The sequence below is a fragment of the Tasmannia lanceolata genome, unplaced genomic scaffold (assembly GCF_043159265.1).
Source record: "Tasmannia lanceolata isolate RefF3 unplaced genomic scaffold, GAP_Taslan_0.1 ptg000011l, whole genome shotgun sequence".
NCBI lineage: Eukaryota > Viridiplantae > Streptophyta > Magnoliopsida > Canellales > Winteraceae > Tasmannia > Tasmannia lanceolata.
Window position 1 is genome coordinate 6,751,880 of NW_027518688.1, and position 8,110 is coordinate 6,759,989.

Genomic DNA, 8,110 nt, shown 5'->3' on the forward strand with positions numbered 1-8,110 from the left:
GCCTTCTCTCTCCTCAAATTGGCCTTCTCTCAGTTGGAGCAAATTGAATTGTTTTTTGGCAATCCCGTATAAGTCCCACACGAATAATAATATGCAAACTCATCTTGTTTTTTTCTTTCTCGTTTGATAGTGAGGACCTTTTGGAAAGAAATAAATAGTCATAAGATAACCAAGTAATGAACCCACAATGGAACCGAACAAACAACTTATTTGATTTTTTTAACTTCTATCTTTTGAAATGGCAAAATCACCCTCTCGTGCTATGTGACACGTTGAGGTGTGTTCGGTTCCAGTGTTAGTCCCTTACTCCATTACCAATTTAGAAAAAGAGATTTAAGTGGAAAGAGATTTCAAATGGGAAAGAGAGTGGTTTAAGAAATCCCACCAAAATAAATCATGATATTTTCTAGAGGAAGAAATGGGCCACCATAAATTGCTTATGGAAATTATGGCCAACGAATGGGAATATACCATGTTAATTTTTTGGAAAAGGAAAGAGAATAAAATCCAAAGCAGGAAGGATTCTATGAATATAATAATTGGAACGGAAGCAAATTCTGAGGAAGGAAAGTTCTTTTTATGTTGGTAACACACCTAAGAGGGTTTTTGGATTATTGTTAAATAAACAAGAGTTTGTTTTGGAAACCGCGCCCAATTTAGTCTTTTTGGTTGCTTAGTGAATGGGTTTTCTAAAAAATAAAAAAGGCAAGTGGGGAAAGACTAAGAAAGAAAACACATATTTACATAGGGGATGCCCTCAACGAAGAAAAAGGCTGGCTGAGCCCATACATCTTGTTCTCTTTTCGTATTTACCCTCGATCATCTCTTTTTTCCCATAACTCTTAGCTCCCTTCTATTTGGTGATCGAATCTCTTTGGAGTCTAAACTTCATCCTTTTCAAGAGTAGCCAGAGCTATCTTTCAAAAGTGAATTGTTTGATCTTAAAATCATAGCCGATTCCATTTTCTCTAAGTTTAAGAGAATTTTCTTCATCACTAAGTCAATTCCATCTTCTCCAAATTTGGGAGAATTTTATCCACCGACAAAGAGAAGTAAAAGTATTAGACAACGCTTAGATTCTATATCGGCGAACTCTCTTGGATTCTTGGGCTCTCGGTTTCGGATCGAATCGCCACCAAAGCTCGATTGTTTTGTTCGATCTACTTGATATTCGCGGGTTGAGATTCTTCATTGATGAACACATTTATGTGTGAATGGTAGTGGTAGGATGCATGCATATTTTATGTTTTAAGCGGTGCTACTAAGGTATTTTTGTTGTTTCAGAATTTTTATTGGAATCATGAAGGAAATTGAGCTTAATATATGAAAATAGTGAAGAAATGACCAATTGCCATGAGAATCCAATGTTCCAAGATGCCTTAGTTGGCCGGATTGGCATGATGCTTTAGTAGGATCAAATTGATAATGCCACACCCCCTTATTTTGCTTTGAAAGATGAAATTTCAAGGATGGATGATGAAAAATAAGAGATAAGAAAGGATCTTAATTCCAATGGTTGAGATTGAAATGATAAAGAGAGGAGAAGGGAATTATTAGTTGCTTATGTGCATTACAAAGGAATGTTAGATTTGCCATTTGCGAAAGTATATGGCATGGTTGCAATTCATTCGAAAGATAGGGACAATTTGGTCCTTTCATGCACATATTCATCAACTTGTCCTTTCATTTGTTTCCTAAGATTAGCTTTTTAATCTCCACCTTACATCTTTTTCAATCACTTAATTTAGCAACCCTTCTCACCCAAAATCTATATATCAATCTCTCTTGAACTCTCTTCCATCTTCTTGAATTTTTAGTATGTCTCGTCTCGTCGCGTCTTCAGCAGTTTTTTTTATGTTTTTCTAAAACTTCAACGGACCATAACTTCTTCGTTTTAGCTCCGATTCACCCGTGGTCGGATCTGTTGGACTCGTATCGAAGAGAGGAATCCGATCAAGACTTGAAAGAGGACAATGATTTAACCATTGAAGGAGAAAAAGAATAAGTTTTTCTTATTTTGCTCTTTATTTTAAATTACAATTTGATGTATTTTTGCTTTCAATTTCAATTAAAGAAGAGTTCTTTTTGTTTTCTTTTTCCTTCTCAAGTTCTTAATGGCAATTCTCTTCTTTCTACTTTTTATTTTTTGTTTCTTTGACTTTCTTCATGAGTAACTAAATCCTATATACTTAGGGTTTAGATGAAACTATGGGGAAGGAGAAAGGTTTTTAATTAAATTTAATAGTATGGAATTAATGGTTTATAATTGTTGCATACCAATCATTCATGCCATTGGCTTTCCCTTTCGTATGAGTGATTGCTAAGAACATTATAAATATTTATATAGCCTTTAAAATTGGAGTGTGTCTTTGATAAATTACTCATGGGCAATGACATCCATTGATCTTATTTCCCATAGACTAATTATCAAATATATAATTCAATACACAAAAATTATTTTAATTAATCAATCTAATCCTAGCCCATGGTGGATTCTAACCCTAAGTAATCTTTTATATTGAATTAAGGTTTTTACAATATTCCAAATTACTTTTGCAATTTTTCAATTTACTTAAGCCCTTAGAATTTTGATTTTCTAATTAAATTAGATAAGTAGTTAAAAGAGATCATTAGAACCTTGGTTCACTTTGCCTAAATTAGGATTTTAAATAAAAAAGATCTTAGTTAAATTTGATTCTTAGATTGATTAGAATATACGCTTATATATAGTGTTGGCTCCGAGGTCAAGTCCACGGAAATCCTGAGTCCATTCCAGGCAACATTATATCATAGCTAGTATTCTAATCGGTACAAGAATAGGATTGACAACTAGATTTCTCTTCCCTGATTTCGACCCGTATTTACACGATCCGTGCACTTGCGGTTATTTAATATTACTAACAAGTTTTTGGCGCCGTTGCCGGGGAAGAGAGTTGCATTAGAATCTTAATTATTTGAAGTGTTAGATTAGTAGTTATTTTTAGTTTCTTGCCTATCCATCTCTCTTACTTGGTTTTCTTGTGTTTATGACCGTAGGTTGGGTGCGGAACTCGGCCAATCGACTAGAAAGAGCAAACCGGTTAGAGACGGCGGAAGACATCACACCAAATCCAAATCAAGTAGTCATGGCGGAAGAACAAGAGCCGCCGAAGAGTTTGCGCGATCACTTCTATCCGGCCCGAACCGCGCAACCTTCTTGCATTAGATTGCCGATTGCACAGGGCAATAATTTTGAGCTAAAATCGCAATTTATCTCTTTGCTTCCTCATTTTCATGGCCTCCCTTCGGATGATGCTTATTTATTTTTACGTGAGTTTGAAGATGTATGTGCTTTGATTAAGTTGCAACAACTTACTAATGATGCGGTAAAGTTGCGGTTTACTACGTTTTCACTCAAGGATGGAGCCAAAAAGTGGCTCTATGGCTTACCAACAAACTCCATCACCACTTGGGAGGAGTTCACCGTCGCTTTCCTAAAAAGTTTTTTCTATTACATAAAACTAATAAGCTTAGGAACGATATTTTACAATTCAAACAAAAGCCATTAGAGTCATTTTCTAAGTTTGTGGAGAGGTTCAAAGACCTACTCCAAGAGTGTCCTCACCATGGAATTGATTTGTGGCACTTATGCCAAATTGTTTATGAGGGCATATATTACCAAACAAAGCAACTTCTTGAGTCCATGTGTCCTAACGGTTTTACTTCTTTCACGGATGAGGCCGCTGCATGGAACTTCTTACTTGATTTGGCGGAAAAAACAAGAGAGTGGGAATCCATTCAAGACGGTGAGAGAGCCACTTCAAGCAAGGGATTTGTAATAGAGGGTGCCGTGGCAAAAGACGCTCATCTTGATAGCTTAATAAAAAGGCTAGAAGCAATAGTTGTCAAAGGACCCTCACAAGTCAATCAAATTGCACATAGTGTTTTCATGTGTAATTGGTGTCAAGCTACGGACCATGTCATGGAAGAGTATCCAACTCTTGCTAAATTTGGTAATTCTAATGAGAATGTGAGTGCTCTTTATGCTAATAATCCTTATTCTAGCACTTATAATTTGGGATGGAGAAATCATCCCAACTTTTCATGGAGTCAAAGTGGGCCATCTAATTTCCAAGGCCAAGGCCAATTAGGCCAACTTAGGCCCACCTTCCCTCCAACTTTTCTTCGGCCATCCCCTTCCCCTCCTACTTTTTAAAATCCCATGATTAATAATGTTTCAAATCAGCAACCGCCGGGTTTTCAAAAATAAGGAGAGTCGTCACGCATAGCTTCCTTAGAAAAAACATAGAACTTCTCACTAGCACTTTCATGACAAGCCAACACAACATGGAGAAGCAAATCTCCCAACTTGCCATGGCGTTGCATGAGAGTGAAAAGGGGGAAATCCCAAGTCAACCCGTTCCTAATCCAAGGGACGTGAATATGAACGTGAATCAACTGGTACTGCCAAATCAGTTGAATGCCATTCAACCAATTTTGCCGCCGCAAGAGCCCTCCAACGAATGTAATGCCGTATATGCTTTAAAGAGTGGTAGAGATTACCACAAGGAGGAGGTCAGATCTGAACCTTCTATAGATATACAAGATACATCCAAAGAGGTAAGAAAAGACTCCCCTCCAACAGGCTCGATTACGAAACCCAAACAGGTAAGTGACGAGCAGACTGTTTTTCCACTTGAAAATGAGTATGTGCTTAAAGCTCCTTTTCCAATGAGAACTGCTAATAATAAGAAGGTGGATGCCATGAATAAAATTTTAAATGTGTTTAAACAAGTGCAAATTAACATTCCTTTATTAGATGCGATTTCTCAGGTTCGTACTTATGCCAAAGTGTTGAAAGATTTGTGCACACAAAAGCGCACAACTAATGTGCCCAAGAAAGCTTTCTTGGCCGCAAATATAAGTTCCATCTTGTCTCAATAAATGGTGGCTAAGTATAAGGATCCAGGATGTCCTACTATTTCTTGCACTATTGGTAACACAAATATTGAACATGCTCTTTTGGATTTGGGTTCAAGTGTAAATCTCTTGCCTTTTTTTGTATTTAAGCAACTAGGATTAGGAGACCTCAAACCAACCACTATCACTCTTCAATTGGCTGATAGATCAATTAAAACACCTAAAGGAATGGTGGAGGATGTGTTAGTTAAAGTAGGTGATTTTTTATTTCCCGTAGATTTTGTTGTGTTAGATATCGAGCCTCTTGCTAATATCAAGGATCAAATTCCTATCATCCTTGGTAGGTCGTTCATTGCCACTAGCAACGCTCTAATTAATTGTAGAAATGGATTAATGAAATTGTCTTTTGGAAACACATCGGTTGATTTTAATGTCTTTAGATTGGGTAAGCAACCAAATTTTCATGAAGAAATCAATATGTTGCATTCATTTCCTGACGATATTGTTTCTAATTTTGAAATTGATTTTGATGCAGGATTCCTAGAATGCTTGGATGAACTAGGAAATGATGGAGATGATTTCTTTTCCAAAGCTTTTGCCATCCAAAATGTGGAGCCTGTTGGACCACTCGCAACATCTCTTCCAAAGACGTCAATAGAAGAAGCGCCACAGTTGGAGTTGAAGCCCTTGCCTTCTCATTTACGTTATGCATTTTTGGATGGTAATTGTACTTTGCCTGTAATAATTGCTGCGGACCTAACCTCCCCTCAAGAGGAGGAACTCATTAAATTACTAAAAGATAACAAGGAAGCCATATGTTGGACAATGGCCGACATCAAAGGAATTAGCCCTTCGATTGTGCAACATCCCATCCATCTCGTTGAGGGTGCCAAACCTTCAAGGGAACATCAAAGAAGGGCTAATCCTGTGATGAAGGAAGCCATCCAAAAAGAGATTTTAAAATGGTTAGATAATGGGATCATTTATCCCATCTCGGATAGCCAATAGGTGAGTCCCGTCCAAGTAGTGCCTAAGAAGTCGGGAATCACGGTTATACAATCTGCCACCAATGAGCTTATTCCAACTCGCATTCAAACGAGGTGGTGGGTTTGTATTGACTACCGAAAGCTTAATGCCGCTACTTAGAAGGATCACTTTCCTTTGCCTTTTATTGATCAAATGTTAGAAAAGTTAGCGGGTCATGAGTATTATTGCTTTCTTGATGGATATTCCGGTTACAACCAAATTCCCATAGCTCTTGAAGATAAAGAGATAACGACATTCACATGCCCCTTTAAGACGTTTGCTTATAGACGCATGCCTTTTGGGTTATGCAATGCACCAGCAACTTTCCAAATATGCATGATGAGTATCTTTTCTGACATGGTGGAGACCTTCTTAGAGGTTTTTATGGACGATTTTTTCTATTCGTGGCTCCACCTATGCCGAATGTTTACACCACTTAAAATTGGTCTTAGAAAGGAGTAGAGAAAAGAACCTTGTCCTCAATTGGAAAAAGTGTCATTTTATGGTAAAAGAGTGCATAGTTTTAGGTCATGTGATTTCTAAAGTGGGAATTAAGGTTGATAAAGCTAAGGTGGATCTCATTGTCCATCTTCCACCGCCCAAAAGCGTGAAGGATATTCGATCATTTTTGGGCCATGCGGGTTTCTATCGGCGTTTTATAAAAGATTTTTCTAAAATTGCTAGGCCTCTAACCAACTTGTTAGCAAAAGATCAAAAATTTGAATTTTCTAAAGAATGCTTCGATTCTTTTGAGTGTTTGAAAAAGGAGTTAACTACGGCTCCCATCATTCAAGCATCTAATTGGACCGAATCGTTTGAAATTATGTGTGATGCTTCCGACTTTGCAATAGGAGTTGTGTTGGGTCAAAGATTCAATAAATTACCGCATGTAATCTGTTATGCAAGTAGAACTCTCAATGATGCACAACTCAACTACACCACTACCAAGAAAGAATTTCTAGCGGTTGTGTTTGCATTAGAGAAGTTTCGGTCCTACTTGATTGGATCGCAAGTTATAATTTATACCGACCATTCGGCAATCAAGTATCTTGTTGGAAAGAAGGATGCTAAAGCTCGCCTCATTAGGTGGGTTTTACTTCTTCAAGAGTTTGATTTGGAGATTAGAGATAAAAAGGGTACGGAAAACTTGGTTGCCGATCACTTGTCTAGACTTCCTAATTCAAAGAATGACGAAGGTCCAATTAATGAAAACTTCCCTGATGAGCAATTGTTTGCTATTTTTAGTGAGCCATGGTATGCAGATATTGTGAATTACTTGGTTACAGGTGCTACACCGGATCATTGGTCCAACCAAGACAAATACCGGTTTCACTCACAGGTAAAGTATTTCTTTTGGGATGATCCCTATTTGTTCAAAACTTGTTCGGATCAAATTGTCCGACGATGTGTGTCCGATCATGAGCACCAATCGATTCTATCTTTTTGCCATGATCAAGCCTGTGGTGGCAACTTTAGTGCTAAGAAAACTGCGCACAAAGTTTTAGAATGTGGTTTCTATTGGCCAAGTCTTTTTAGGGATGCTTTTGATTTTTGTAAGGCATGTAGATCTTGTCAGTCGTTAGGAAGAGTTACAAAGCGAAATATGATGCCCCTCAACCCGATCTTAGTGGTAGAAATCTTCCATGTGTGGGGTATTGATTTTATAGGTCTGTTTCCCAACTATTTTGGAAACTTGTCTATTTTGTTAGGTGTAGATTACGTGTCTAAATGGATTGAAGCCATTGCTTGCAAATCCAATGACCACAAGGTGGTGGTCAAGTTTCTTAAAGAAAGTATTTTTTCTCGCTTCGCTACACCTCGTGCCATCATTAGTGATAAGGGTAAACACTTTTGTAATAGACAGTTTGAAGCTCTTATGAAGAAATATGGTATTACTCATAAGTTGGCCACCCCTTATCATCCTCAAACGAGTGGCCAAGTCGAGGTTTCAAATAGGCAAATTAAGCAAATTTTGGAGAAGACAGTGAATCTAAACCGCAAAGATTGGTCCATTAGATTAGTGGATGCCTTGTGGGCTCATAAGACGGCATTCAAGACTGATCTTGGTCAGTCTCCTTACCGCCTTGTGTATGGAAAAGCTTGTCACCTCCCGGTTGAATTGGAACATAAAGCTTTTTGGGCTATTAAGAAACTATACTTTAATTTGTCTTCTACAGGTGTTCAA

At 37.7% G+C, this 8,110-nt stretch overlaps 1 non-coding gene across 1 annotated transcript; it reads right to left on the reverse strand.

Moving 5' to 3' along the window:
* Positions 1–3,505: 3,505 nt before the first annotated feature.
* LOC143886971 (small nucleolar RNA R71) lies at positions 3,506–3,612 on the reverse strand. Its single transcript, XR_013253960.1, has one exon. It is a non-coding gene; the product is annotated as a small nucleolar RNA R71 (small nucleolar RNA).
* Positions 3,613–8,110: the final 4,498 nt, after the last annotated feature.